The sequence below is a fragment of the Palaemon carinicauda genome, chromosome 19, assembly GCF_036898095.1.
Source record: "Palaemon carinicauda isolate YSFRI2023 chromosome 19, ASM3689809v2, whole genome shotgun sequence".
In the NCBI taxonomy this organism is placed as follows: domain Eukaryota; kingdom Metazoa; phylum Arthropoda; class Malacostraca; order Decapoda; family Palaemonidae; genus Palaemon; species Palaemon carinicauda.
In genome coordinates, this window is record NC_090743.1 from 1322983 (window position 1) to 1339172 (window position 16190).

General features: G+C 36.1%; 1 protein-coding gene across 1 annotated transcript in view; it reads left to right on the top strand.

Annotated features, from left to right (window-relative positions):
- The window catches only part of LOC137658096 (uncharacterized), a 40682-nt gene that overhangs the window by 739 nt on the left and 23753 nt on the right, over positions 1–16190 (top strand). The window lies entirely within an intron of this gene.

Here is a 16190-nt window from a genome sequence, read left to right on the forward strand (position 1 = left end):
AACTGTTTTTCTGCGATTAAAATAGTTCTTTAAACTTACCTGACAATTGTATTTAATAATGAGAATAAACTGTTTTTCCTGCACTTAAAATGTTTTTTTTTCATTAATCTGACAATTATTTCCTAATCGGAACAAACTGTTTTTCCTTCGATTAAAATTTTTTTTTCGGCGAATCTGACTATTATTAACTGTTTTATCCTGCAAAAAGTGGTTTTTTTCGACGAATCTGACTATTACATTTCCTTATGAGAACAAACTGTTTTTTCCTGCGATTTAAAATAGTTCCTTCGATGAATCTGATAATTATATTTCTTAAACAGAACAAACCGTTTTTCCTGGTCTTAAAGTGAATTTTCAACGAATCTGACAATTATATATCCTAAACAGTACAAACTGTTTTCCTGCTATTAAAGTGTTTTTTTTTTCAGACTAATTTGAAAATTATATTTCCTAAACAGAATAAACTGTTTTTCCTTAGATTAATTTTTTTTTTGACGAATCTGACAATTATATTTCCTAAACAAACCAAACTGTTTTTCCTGCTCTTAGAATAGTTCCTTCGACGAATCTGACAATTATATTTCCTAATGAGAACAAACCGTTTTTCCTGCGATTAAAATGGTTTTTCTAAAAATTTGACAATTATCTTTCCTAATGATTACAAACTGTTTTTTCTGCAATGAAAATAGTTCCTTCGATGAATCTGACAATTATATTTCCTAAAACAAAAAACTTTTTCGTGCTCTTAAAGTAGTTCCTTCGACGAATCTGAAAATTATATTTCCTAATGAAAACAAACTGTTTTTCTTGCGATTAAAATGGTTTTTCGACGAAACTGACATTTATATTTCCTAAATAGAACACTGTTTTTCCTGCGATGAAAATAGTTCCTTCGATGAATCTGACAATATTTCCTAATGAGAACAAACTGTTTTTCCTGCTATTAAAATGTTTTTTTTCGACGAATCTGACAATTATATTTCCTAATGAGAGCAAACTGTTTTTCCTGCTATTGAAGTGGTTTTTTCGACGAATCTGACAATTATATTTCCTAATGAGAACAAACTGTTTTTCCTGCTATTAAAATGTTTTTTTCGACGAATCTGACAATTATATTTCCTGATGAGAACAAACTGTTCTTCCTGCAAAAAGTGGTTTTTTTTTTTCGACGAATTTGACAATTATATTTCCTAATGAGAACAAACTGTTCTTCCTGCAAAAAGTTATTTTTTTCCGAAAAATTTGACAATTATATTTCCTAATGAGAAACTTTTTCCTGCGATTAAAATAGTTCCTTCGATGAATCTGACTATTATATTTCCTAATGAGAACAAACTGTTTTTCCTGCGATAAAATTTTTTTTCCACGAATCTGGCAATTATATTTCCTAATGAGAACAAAACTGTTTTTCCTGCCATTAAAATGTGTTTTTCGACGAATCTGACAATATTTCCTAAGCAGAACAAACTGATTTTCCTGCGATAAAGGTTTTTTTTTTTTTTTTTTTAAGAATTTTGCAATTATATTACCTAATGAGGAACATTTTCCTGCGAATAGTTCCTTCGATGAATGTGACAATTATATTTCCTAATGAGAACAAACTGTTTTTGCTGCTCTTAAAGTAGTTCATTCGACGAATCTGACAATTTTATTTCCTAATGAGAACAATCTGTTTTTCCTGCGATTAAAATAGTTCTTTAGATAGACTTATCTGACAATTGTATATAATAATGAGAACAAAATTTTTTTTCTGTGATTTAAAATGTTTTTTTTGACGAATCTGACAATTATTTTTCCTAATGAGAACAAACTGTTTTTCCTGCTATTTAAGTGGTTTTTTCGAAAATCTGACAATTATATTTCATAATGAGAACAAACTATTTTTTCCTGCTATTAAAGTAGTTCGTTCGACGAATCTGACAATTGTATTTCCTAAACAGAACAAACTGTTTTTCCTGCGATGAAAATAGTTCCTTAGACATCTGACAATTGTGTTCAATAATGAGAACAAATTGTTTTTTCTGGGATTAAAATGGTTTTTTAAACGCATCTGACAATTATATTTCCTAATGAGAACAAACTGTTTTTCTTGCGATTAAAATGGTTTTTTCGACGAATCTGGCTGTCATATTTCCTAAACAGGACAAACTGTTATTCCTGTGAGGGTTTTTTTTGAAAAATCTGGCAATTATATTTCTTAATGAGAACAAACTTTTTCCTGCGGTGAAAATGGTTCCTTCGATGAATCTGAAAATAATTATATATCCTAATGAGAAACTGTTTTTCCTGCGATAAAATGTTTTTTTCGACGAATCTGAAAATTATATTTCCTAAAGAGAACACACCGTTTTTCCTAAAGGGAACACACCGTTTTTCCTAAAGGGAACACACCGTTTTTCCTAAAGGGAACACACCGTTTTTCCTAAAGGGAACACACCGTTTTTCCTAAAGGGAACACACCGTTTTTCCTAAAGGGAACACACCGTTTTTCCTAAAGGGAACACACCGTTTTTCCTAAAGGGAACACACCGTTTTTCCTAAAGGGAACACACCGTTTTTCCTAAAGGGAACACACCGTTTTTCCTAAAGGGAACACACCGTTTTTCCTAAAGGGAACACACCGTTTTTCCTAAAGGGAACACACCGTTTTTCCTAAAGGGAACACACCGTTTTTCCTAAAGGGAACACACCGTTTTTCCTAAAGGGAACACACCGTTTTTCCTAAAGGGAACACACCGTTTTTCCTAAAGGGAACACACCGTTTTTCCTAAAGGGAACACACTGTTTTTCCTGCGATTAAAATAGTTCCTTCAACAAATCTGACAATTATATTTCTTGATAACAAACTGTTTTTCCTGCAAAAAGTAGTTTTTTGAAGAATCTGAATTATATTTCATAAACAGAACAAACTGTTTTTCCTGCGATTAAAGTGATTTTTTTTTTCGAAAAATTTGACAATTTTATTTCCTAATGAGAACAAAATGCTTTTCCTGCGATTAAAATGGTTTTTTCGACTAATCTGACTGTTATATTTCCTAAACAGAACAAACTGTTTTTCCTGCAAGGGTTTTTTCGAAAAATCTGACTATTATTATTATCCTAATAAGAACAAACTTTTTTCCTGCGGTGAAAATGGTTCCTTCGATGAATGACAATAATTATATATCCTAATGAGAACAAACTGTTTTTCCTGCGAGTAAAATAGTTTTTTTGATGAATCTGACAATTATATTTCCTAATGAGAACAAACTGGTTTTTCCTGCGTAAGATAGTTCCTTCGATGAATCTGACAATTATATTTCCTATTTCCTAAAGAGAACAAACTCAGTTTCTCCTAAACGGAACAAACTGTTTTTCGTGCGAATAAGTATTTTTTTTTCGAAAAATTTGACGCATTTCCCTAATGAGAACTAACTTTTTCCTGCGATGAAAATAGTTCCTTCGATGAATCGGACAATTACATTTCCTAATGAGAACAAATCTTTTTTCCTAAGATTAAAATGGTTTTTTCGACTAATCTGACAATTAAATTGGCTTTTACGACGAACCTGACAATTAAATTGGCTTTTACGACGAACCTGACAATTAAATTGGCTTTTACGACGAACCTGACAATTAAATTGGCTTTTACGACGAACCTGAAAATTAAATTGGCTTTTACGACGAACCTGACAATTAAATTGGCTTTTAAGACGAACCTGACAATTAAATTGGCTCTTTCGACGAACCTGACAATTAAATTGGCTTTTTCGACGAACCTGACTATGAAATTGGCTTTTACGACGAACCTGACTATGAAATTGGCTTTTACGACGAACCTGACTATGAAATTGGCTTTTACGACGAACCTGACTATGAAATTGGCTTTTACGACGAACCTGACTATGAAATTGGCTTTTACGACGAACCTGACTATGAAATTGGCTTTTACGACGAACCTGACAATGAAATTGGCTTTTACGACGAACCTGACAATGACATTGGCTTTTATGACGAACCTGACTATGAAATTGGCTCTTACGACGAACCTGACTATGAAATTGGCTCTTACGACGAACCTGACAAATAAATCAGCTTTTTCGACGAATCTGACCATTAAAATGGCTTTTTCGACGAATCTGACAATTAAAATGGCTTTTTCGACGAACCTGACAATTAAAATGGCTTTTTCGACGAACCTGACAATTAAAATGGCTTTTTCGACGAACCTGACAATTAAATCGGCTTTTTCGACGAACCTGACTATTAAATCGGCTTTTTCGACGAACCTGACTATTAAATCGGCTTTTTCGACGAACCTGACTATTAAATCGGCTTTTTCGACGAACCTGACTATTAAATCGGCTTTTTCGACGAACCTGACTATTAAATCGGCTTTTTCGACGAACCTGACTGTTAAATCGGCTTTTTCGACGAACCTGACTGTTAAATTGGCTTTTACGACGAACCTGACCATTAAATTTCCTAATGAAAATGAACCGTTTTCTTGCGATTAAAATGGTTTTTTCGACGAACCTGACAATTAAAATGGCTTTTTCGACGAACCTGACAATTAAAATGGCTTTTTCGACGAACCTGACAATTAAAATGGCTTTTTCGACGAACCTGACAATTAAATTGGCTTTTACGACGAACCTGACTAACCTGACAATTAAATTGGCTTTTTCGACGAACCTGACTATTAAAATGGCTTTTTCGACGAACCTGACTATTAAAATGGCTTTTTCGACGAACCTGACTATTAAAATGGCTTTTTCGACGAACCTGACTATTAAATTGGCTTTTACGACAAACCTGACCATTATATTTCCTAATGAAAATGAACTGTTTTCTTGCGATTAAAATGGTTTTTTCGACGAACCTGACAATTAAAATGGCTTTTTCGACGAACCTGACAATTAAATCGGCTTTTTCGACGAACCTGACTATTAAATCGGCTTTTTCGACGAACCTGACTATTAAATCGGCTTTTTCGACGAACCTGACTATTAAATCGGCTTTTTCGACGAACCTGACTATTAAATCGGCTTTTTCGACGAACCTGACTATTAAATCGGCTTTTTCGACGAACCTGACTATTAAATCGGCTTTTTCGACGAACCTGACTATTAAATCGGCTTTTTCGACGAACCTGACTATTAAATCGGCTTTTTCGACGAACCTGACTATTAAATCGGCTTTTTCGACGAACCTGACAAATAAATCGGCTTTTTCGACGAACCTGACAAATAAATCAGCTTTTTCGACGAATCTGACCATTAAAATGGCTTTTTCGACGAATCTGACAATTAAAATGGCTTTTTCGACGAATCTGACAATTAAAATGGCTTTTTCGACGAACCTGACAATTAAAATGGCTTTTTCGACGAACCTGACTATTAAATCGGCTTTTTCGACGAACCTGACTATTAAATCGGCTTTTTCGACGAACCTGACTATTAAATCGGCTTTTTCGACGAACCTGACTATTAAATCGGCTTTTTCGACGAACCTGACTATTAAATCGGCTTTTTCGACGAACCTGACTATTAAATCGGCTTTTTCGACGAACCTGACTATTAAATCGGCTTTTTCGACGAACCTGACTATTAAATCGGCTTTTTCGACGAACCTGACTGTTAAATCGGCTTTTTCGACGAACCTGACTGTTAAATTGGCTTTTACGACGAACCTGACCATTAAATTTCCTAATGAAAATGAACCGTTTTCTTGCGATTAAAATGGTTTTTTCGACGAACCTGACAATTAAAATGGCTTTTTCGACGAACCTGACAATTAAAATGGCTTTTTCGACGAACCTGACAATTAAATTGGCTTTTACGACGAACCTGACTAACCTGACTATTAAAATGGCTTTTTCGACGAACCTGACTATTAAAATGGCTTTTTCGACGAACCTGACTATTAAAATGGCTTTTTCGACGAACCTGACTATTAAAATGGCTTTTTCGACGAACCTGACTATTAAATTGGCTTTTACGACAAACCTGACCATTATATTTCCTAATGAAAATGAACTGTTTTCTTGCGATTAAAATGGTTTTTTCGACGAACCTGACAATTAAAATGGCTTTTTCGACGAACCTGACAATTAAATCGGCTTTTTCGACGAACCTGACTATTAAATCGGCTTTTTCGACGAACCTGACTATTAAATCGGCTTTTTCGACGAACCTGACTATTAAATCGGCTTTTTCGACGAACCTGACTATTAAATCGGCTTTTTCGACGAACCTGACTATTAAATCGGCTTTTTCGACGAACCTGACTATTAAATCGGCTTTTTCGACGAACCTGACTATTAAATCGGCTTTTTCGACGAACCTGACTATTAAATCGGCTTTTTCGACGAACCTGACTATTAAATCGGCTTTTTCGACGAACCTGACTATTAAATCGGCTTTTTCGACGAACCTGACTATTAAATCGGCTTTTTCGACGAACCTGACTATTAAATCGGCTTTTTCGACGAACCTGACTATTAAATCGGCTTTTTCGACGAACCTGACTATTAAATCGGCTTTTTCGACGAACCTGACTATTAAATCGGCTTTTTCGACGAACCTGACTATTAAATCGGCTTTTTCGACGAACCTGACTATTAAATCGGCTTTTTCGACGAACCTGACTATTAAATCGGCTTTTTCGACGAACCTGACTATTAAATCGGCTTTTTCGACGAACCTGACTATTAAATCGGCTTTTTCGACGAACCTGACTATTAAATCGGCTTTTTCGACGAACCTGACTATTAAATCGGCTTTTTCGACGAACCTGACTATTAAATCGGCTTTTTCGACGAACCTGACTATTAAATCGGCTTTTTCGACGAACCTGACTATTAAATCGGCTTTTACGACGAACCTGACAAATAAATCGGCTTTTACGACGAACCTGACAAATAAATCGGCTTTTACGACGAACCTGACAAATAAATCGGCTTTTACGACGAACCTGACAAATAAATCGGCTTTTACGACGAACCTGACAAATAAATCGGCTTTTACGACGAACCTGACAAATAAATCGGCTTTTACGACGAACCTGACAAATAAATCGGCTTTTACGACGAACCTGACAAATAAATCGGCTTTTACGACGAACCTGACCATTATATTTCCTAATGAAAATAAACTGTTTTTCTTGCGATTAAAACGGTTTTTTTCAACGAACCTGACAATTAAAATGGCTTTGGCTTTTACGACGAACCTGACTATTAAATTGGTTTTTACGACGAACCTGACTATTAAATTGGCTTTTACGACGAACCTGACAATTAAATTGGCTTTTACGACGAACCTGACAATTAAATTGGCTTTTACGACGAACCTGACTATTAAATTGGCTTTTACGACGAACCTGACTATTAAATTGGCTTTTACGACGAACCTGACTATTAAATTGGCTTTTACGACGAACCTGACTATTAAATTGGCTTTTACGACGAACCTGACTTTTAAATTGGCTTTTACGACGAACCTGACTTTTAAATTGGCTTTTACGACGAACCTGACAATTAAATTGGCTTTTACGACGAACCTGACAATTAAAATGGCTTTTACGACGAATCTGACCATTATATTTCCTAATGAAAATTAACTGTTTTCTTGCGATTAAAATGGTTTTTTCGACGAACCTGACAATTAAATTGGCTTTTTCGACGAACTTGACAAATAAATCGGCTTTTACGACGAACCTGACAAATAAATCGGCTTTTACGACGAACCTGACAAATAAATCGGCTTTTACGACGAACCTGACAAATAAATCGGCTTTTACGACGAACCTGACAATTAAATCGGCTTTTACGACGAACCTGACAATTAAATCGGCTTTTACGACGAACCTGACAATTAAATCGGCTTTTACGACGAACCTGACAATTAAATCGGCTTTTACGACGAACCTGACAATTAAATCGGCTTTTACGACGAACCTGACAATTAAATCGGCTTTTACGACGAACCTGACAATTAAATTGGCTTTTACGACGAACCTGACAATTAAATTGGCTTTTACGACGAACCTGACAATTAAATTGGCTTTTACGACGAACCTGACAATTAAATTGGCTTTTACGACGAACCTGACAATTAAATTGGCTTTTACGACGAACCTGACAATTAAATTGGCTTTACGACGAACCTGACAATTAAATTGGCTTTACGACGAACCTGACAATTAAATTGGCTTTTACGACGAACCTGACAATTAAATTGGCTTTTACGACGAACCTGACAATTAAATTGGCTTTTACGACGAACCTGACCATTAAATTGGCTTTTACGACGAACCTGACCATTAAATTGGCTTTTACGACGAACCTGACCATTAAATTGGCATTTACGACGAACCTGACCATTAAATTGGCTTTTACGACGAACCTGACAATTAAATTGGCTTTTACGACGAACCTGACAATTAAATTGGCTTTTACGACGAACCTGACAATTAAAATGGCTTTTACGACGAATCTGACCATTATATTTCCTAATGAAAATTAACTGTTTTCTTGCGATTAAAATGGTTTTTTCGACGAACCTGACAATTAAATTGGCTTTTTCGACGAACTTGACAAATAAATCGGCTTTTACGACGAACCTGACAAATAAATCGGCTTTTACGACGAACCTGACAATTAAATTGGCTTTTACGACGAACCTGACAATTAAATTGGCTTTTACGACGAACCTGACAATTAAATTGGCTTTTACGACGAACCTGACAATTAAATTGGCTTTTACGACGAGCCTGACAATTAAATTGGCTTTTACGACGAACCTGACAATTAAATTGGCTTTTACGACGAACCTGACATTTAAATTGGCTTTTACGACGAACCTGACAATTAAATTGGCTTTTACGACGAACCTGACAATTAAATTGGCTTTTACGACGAACCTGACAATTAAATTGGCTTTTACGACGAACCTGACAATTAAATTGGCTTTTACGACGAACCTGACAATTAAATTGGCTTTTACGACGAACCTGACAATTAAATTGGCTTTTACGACGAACCTGACAATTAAATTGGCTTTTACGACGAAACGGACAATTAAATTGGCTTTTACGACGAAACGGACAATTAAATTGGCTTTTACGACGAAACGGACAATTAAATTGGCTTTTACGACGAAACGGACAATTAAATTGGCTTTTACGACGAAACGGACAATTAAAATGGCTTTTTCGACGAACCTGACAATTAAATCGGCTTTTTCGACGAACCTGACTATTAAATCGGCTTTTTCGACGAACCTGACTATTAAATCGGCTTTTTCGACGAACCTGACTATTAAATCGGCTTTTTCGACGAACCTGACTATTAAATCGGCTTTTTCGACGAACCTGACTATTAAATCGGCTTTTTCGACGAACCTGACTGTTAAATCGGCTTTTTCGACGAACCTGACTGTTAAATTGGCTTTTACGACGAACCTGACCATTAAATTTCCTAATGAAAATGAACCGTTTTCTTGCGATTAAAATGGTTTTTTCGACGAACCTGACAATTAAAATGGCTTTTTCGACGAACCTGACAATTAAAATGGCTTTTTCGACGAACCTGACAATTAAAATGGCTTTTTCGACGAACCTGACAATTAAATTGGCTTTTACGACGAACCTGACTAACCTGACAATTAAATTGGCTTTTTCGACGAACCTGACTATTAAAATGGCTTTTTCGACGAACCTGACTATTAAAATGGCTTTTTCGACGAACCTGACTATTAAAATGGCTTTTTCGACGAACCTGACTATTAAATTGGCTTTTACGACAAACCTGACCATTATATTTCCTAATGAAAATGAACTGTTTTCTTGCGATTAAAATGGTTTTTTCGACGAACCTGACAATTAAAATGGCTTTTTCGACGAACCTGACAATTAAATCGGCTTTTTCGACGAACCTGACTATTAAATCGGCTTTTTCGACGAACCTGACTATTAAATCGGCTTTTTCGACGAACCTGACTATTAAATCGGCTTTTTCGACGAACCTGACTATTAAATCGGCTTTTTCGACGAACCTGACTATTAAATCGGCTTTTTCGACGAACCTGACTATTAAATCGGCTTTTTCGACGAACCTGACTATTAAATCGGCTTTTTCGACGAACCTGACTATTAAATCGGCTTTTTCGACGAACCTGACTATTAAATCGGCTTTTTCGACGAACCTGACAAATAAATCGGCTTTTTCGACGAACCTGACAAATAAATCAGCTTTTTCGACGAATCTGACCATTAAAATGGCTTTTTCGACGAATCTGACAATTAAAATGGCTTTTTCGACGAATCTGACAATTAAAATGGCTTTTTCGACGAACCTGACAATTAAAATGGCTTTTTCGACGAACCTGACTATTAAATCGGCTTTTTCGACGAACCTGACTATTAAATCGGCTTTTTCGACGAACCTGACTATTAAATCGGCTTTTTCGACGAACCTGACTATTAAATCGGCTTTTTCGACGAACCTGACTATTAAATCGGCTTTTTCGACGAACCTGACTATTAAATCGGCTTTTTCGACGAACCTGACTATTAAATCGGCTTTTTCGACGAACCTGACTATTAAATCGGCTTTTTCGACGAACCTGACTGTTAAATCGGCTTTTTCGACGAACCTGACTGTTAAATTGGCTTTTACGACGAACCTGACCATTAAATTTCCTAATGAAAATGAACCGTTTTCTTGCGATTAAAATGGTTTTTTCGACGAACCTGACAATTAAAATGGCTTTTTCGACGAACCTGACAATTAAAATGGCTTTTTCGACGAACCTGACAATTAAATTGGCTTTTACGACGAACCTGACTAACCTGACTATTAAAATGGCTTTTTCGACGAACCTGACTATTAAAATGGCTTTTTCGACGAACCTGACTATTAAAATGGCTTTTTCGACGAACCTGACTATTAAAATGGCTTTTTCGACGAACCTGACTATTAAATTGGCTTTTACGACAAACCTGACCATTATATTTCCTAATGAAAATGAACTGTTTTCTTGCGATTAAAATGGTTTTTTCGACGAACCTGACAATTAAAATGGCTTTTTCGACGAACCTGACAATTAAATCGGCTTTTTCGACGAACCTGACTATTAAATCGGCTTTTTCGACGAACCTGACTATTAAATCGGCTTTTTCGACGAACCTGACTATTAAATCGGCTTTTTCGACGAACCTGACTATTAAATCGGCTTTTTCGACGAACCTGACTATTAAATCGGCTTTTTCGACGAACCTGACTATTAAATCGGCTTTTTCGACGAACCTGACTATTAAATCGGCTTTTTCGACGAACCTGACTATTAAATCGGCTTTTTCGACGAACCTGACTATTAAATCGGCTTTTTCGACGAACCTGACTATTAAATCGGCTTTTTCGACGAACCTGACTATTAAATCGGCTTTTTCGACGAACCTGACTATTAAATCGGCTTTTTCGACGAACCTGACTATTAAATCGGCTTTTTCGACGAACCTGACTATTAAATCGGCTTTTTCGACGAACCTGACTATTAAATCGGCTTTTTCGACGAACCTGACTATTAAATCGGCTTTTTCGACGAACCTGACTATTAAATCGGCTTTTTCGACGAACCTGACTATTAAATCGGCTTTTTCGACGAACCTGACTATTAAATCGGCTTTTTCGACGAACCTGACTATTAAATCGGCTTTTTCGACGAACCTGACTATTAAATCGGCTTTTTCGACGAACCTGACTATTAAATCGGCTTTTTCGACGAACCTGACTATTAAATCGGCTTTTTCGACGAACCTGACTATTAAATCGGCTTTTTCGACGAACCTGACTATTAAATCGGCTTTTTCGACGAACCTGACTATTAAATCGGCTTTTACGACGAACCTGACAAATAAATCGGCTTTTACGACGAACCTGACAAATAAATCGGCTTTTACGACGAACCTGACAAATAAATCGGCTTTTACGACGAACCTGACAAATAAATCGGCTTTTACGACGAACCTGACAAATAAATCGGCTTTTACGACGAACCTGACAAATAAATCGGCTTTTACGACGAACCTGACAAATAAATCGGCTTTTACGACGAACCTGACCATTATATTTCCTAATGAAAATAAACTGTTTTTCTTGCGATTAAAACGGTTTTTTTCAACGAACCTGACAATTAAAATGGCTTTGGCTTTTACGACGAACCTGACTATTAAATTGGTTTTTACGACGAACCTGACTATTAAATTGGCTTTTACGACGAACCTGACAATTAAATTGGCTTTTACGACGAACCTGACAATTAAATTGGCTTTTACGACGAACCTGACTATTAAATTGGCTTTTACGACGAACCTGACTATTAAATTGGCTTTTACGACGAACCTGACTATTAAATTGGCTTTTACGACGAACCTGACTATTAAATTGGCTTTTACGACGAACCTGACTTTTAAATTGGCTTTTACGACGAACCTGACTTTTAAATTGGCTTTTACGACGAACCTGACAATTAAATTGGCTTTTACGACGAACCTGACAATTAAAATGGCTTTTACGACGAATCTGACCATTATATTTCCTAATGAAAATTAACTGTTTTCTTGCGATTAAAATGGTTTTTTTCGACGAACCTGACAATTAAATTGGCTTTTTCGACGAACTTGACAAATAAATCGGCTTTTACGACGAACCTGACAAATAAATCGGCTTTTACGACGAACCTGACAAATAAATCGGCTTTTACGACGAACCTGACAAATAAATCGGCTTTTACGACGAACCTGACAATTAAATCGGCTTTTACGACGAACCTGACAATTAAATCGGCTTTTACGACGAACCTGACAATTAAATCGGCTTTTACGACGAACCTGACAATTAAATCGGCTTTTACGACGAACCTGACAATTAAATCGGCTTTTACGACGAACCTGACAATTAAATCGGCTTTTACGACGAACCTGACAATTAAATCGGCTTTTACGACGAACCTGACAATTAAATTGGCTTTTACGACGAACCTGACAATTAAATTGGCTTTTACGACGAACCTGACAATTAAATTGGCTTTTACGACGAACCTGACAATTAAATTGGCTTTTACGACGAACCTGACAATTAAATTGGCTTTTACGACGAACCTGACAATTAAATTGGCTTTTACGACGAACCTGACAATTAAATTGGCTTTTACGACGAACCTGACAATTAAATTGGCTTTTACGACGAACCTGACAATTAAATTGGCTTTTACGACGAACCTGACCATTAAATTGGCTTTTACGACGAACCTGACCATTAAATTGGCTTTTACGACGAACCTGACCATTAAATTGGCATTTACGACGAACCTGACCATTAAATTGGCTTTTACGACGAACCTGACAATTAAATTGGCTTTTACGACGAACCTGACAATTAAATTGGCTTTTACGACGAACCTGACAATTAAAATGGCTTTTACGACGAATCTGACCATTATATTTCCTAATGAAAATTAACTGTTTTCTTGCGATTAAAATGGTTTTTTCGACGAACCTGACAATTAAATTGGCTTTTTCGACGAACTTGACAAATAAATCGGCTTTTACGACGAACCTGACAAATAAATCGGCTTTTACGACGAACCTGACAATTAAATTGGCTTTTACGACGAACCTGACAATTAAATTGGCTTTTACGACGAACCTGACAATTAAATTGGCTTTTACGACGAACCTGACAATTAAATTGGCTTTTACGACGAACCTGACAATTAAATTGGCTTTTACGACGAACCTGACAATTAAATTGGCTTTTACGACGAACCTGACATTTAAATTGGCTTTTACGACGAACCTGACAATTAAATTGGCTTTTACGACGAACCTGACAATTAAATTGGCTTTTACGACGAACCTGACAATTAAATTGGCTTTTACGACGAACCTGACAATTAAATTGGCTTTTACGACGAACCTGACAATTAAATTGGCTTTTACGACGAACCTGACAATTAAATTGGCTTTTACGACGAACCTGACAATTAAATTGGCTTTTACGACGAAACGGACAATTAAATTGGCTTTTACGACGAAACGGACAATTAAATTGGCTTTTACGACGAAACGGACAATTAAATTGGCTTTTACGACGAAACGGACAATTAAATTGGCTTTTACGACGAAACGGACAATTAAATTGGCTTTCACGACGAAACGGACAATTAAATTGGCTTTCACGACGAAACGGACAATGAAATTGGCTTTCACGACGAAACGGACAATGAAATTGGCTTTCACGACGAAACGGACAATGAAATTGGCTTTTACGACGAAACTGACTATTAAATTGGCTTTTACGACGAACCTGACTATTAAATTGGCTTTTACGACGAAACTGACAATTCAATTGGCTTTTACGACGAAACTGACAATGAAATTGGCTTTTACGACGAAACTGACAATGAAATTGGCTTTTACGACGAAACTGACAATGAAATTGGCTTTTACGACGAAACTGACAATGAAATTGGCTTTTACGACGAAACTGACAATGAAATTGGCTTTTACGACGAAACTGACAATGAAATTGGCTTTTACGACGAAACTGACAATGAAATTGGCTTTTTTGACGAATCTGACCATTAAAATGGCTTTTTCGACGAACCTGACAAATAAATCGGCCTTTACGACGAACCTGACAAATAAATCGGCTTTTACGACGAACCTGACAAATAAATCGGCTTTTACGACGAACCTGACAAATAAATCGGCTTTTACGACGAACCTGACAATTAAATCGGCTTTTACGACGAACCTGACAATTAAATTGGCTTTTACGACGAACCTGACAATTAAATGGGCTTTTTTGACTAATCTGACCATATTTCCTAAAGAAAATAAACTTTTTTTTTTTTGCAAATGGCTTTTTCGACGAACCTGACAATTAAAATGGCTTTTACGACGAATCTGACCATTATATTTCCTAATGAAAATTAACTGTTTTCCTGCGATTAAAATGGTTTTTTCGACGAACCTGACAATTAAATTGGCTTTTTCGACGAACCTGACAATTAAATTGGCTTTTTCGACGAACCTGACAATTAAATTGGCTTTTACGACGAACCTGACAAATAAATCGGCTTTTACGACGAACCTGACAAATAAATCGGCTTTTACGACGAACCTGACAAATAAATCGGCTTTTACGACGAACCTGACAAATAAATCGGCTTTTACGACGAACCTGACAAATAAATCGGCTTTTACGACGAACCTGACAATTAAATTGGCTTTTACGACGAACCTGACAATTAAATTGGCTTTTACGACGAACCTGACAATTAAATTGGCTTTTACGACGAACCTGACAATTAAATTGGCTTTTACGACGAACCTGACAATTAAATTGGCTTTTACGACGAACCTGACCATTAAATTGGCTTTTACGACGAACCTGACCATTAAATTGGCTTTTACGACGAACCTGACCATTAAATTGGCTTTTACGACGAACCTGACCATTAAATTGGCTTTTACGACGAACCTGACCATTAAATTGGCTTTTACGACGAACCTGACCATCAAATTGGCTTTTACGACGAACCTGACTATTAAATTGGCTTTGACGACGAACCTGACTATTAAATTGGCTTTTACGACGAACCTGACAATTAAATTGGCTTTTACGACGAACCTGACAATTAAAATGGCTTTTACGACGAATCTGACCATTATATTTCCTAATGAAAATTAACTGTTTTCTTGCGATTAAAATGGTTTTTTCGACGAACCTGACAATTAAATTGGCTTTTTACGACGAACTGACAATAAATGGCTTTTACGACGAACCTGACAAATAAATTGGCTTTTACGACGAACCTGACAATAAATGGCTTTTACGACGAACCTGACAATTAAATTGGCTTTTACGACGAACCTGACAATTAAATTGGCTTTTACGACGAACCTGACAATTAAATTGGCTTTTACGACGAACCTGACAATTAAATTGGCTTTTACGACGAACCTGACAATTAAATTGGCTTTTACGACGAACCTGACAATTAAATTGGCTTTTACGACGAACCTGACAATTAAATTGGCTTTTACGACGAACCTGACAATTAAATTGGCTTTTACGACGAACCTGACAATTAAATTGGCTTTTACGACGAACCTGACAATTAAATTGGCTTTTACGACGAACC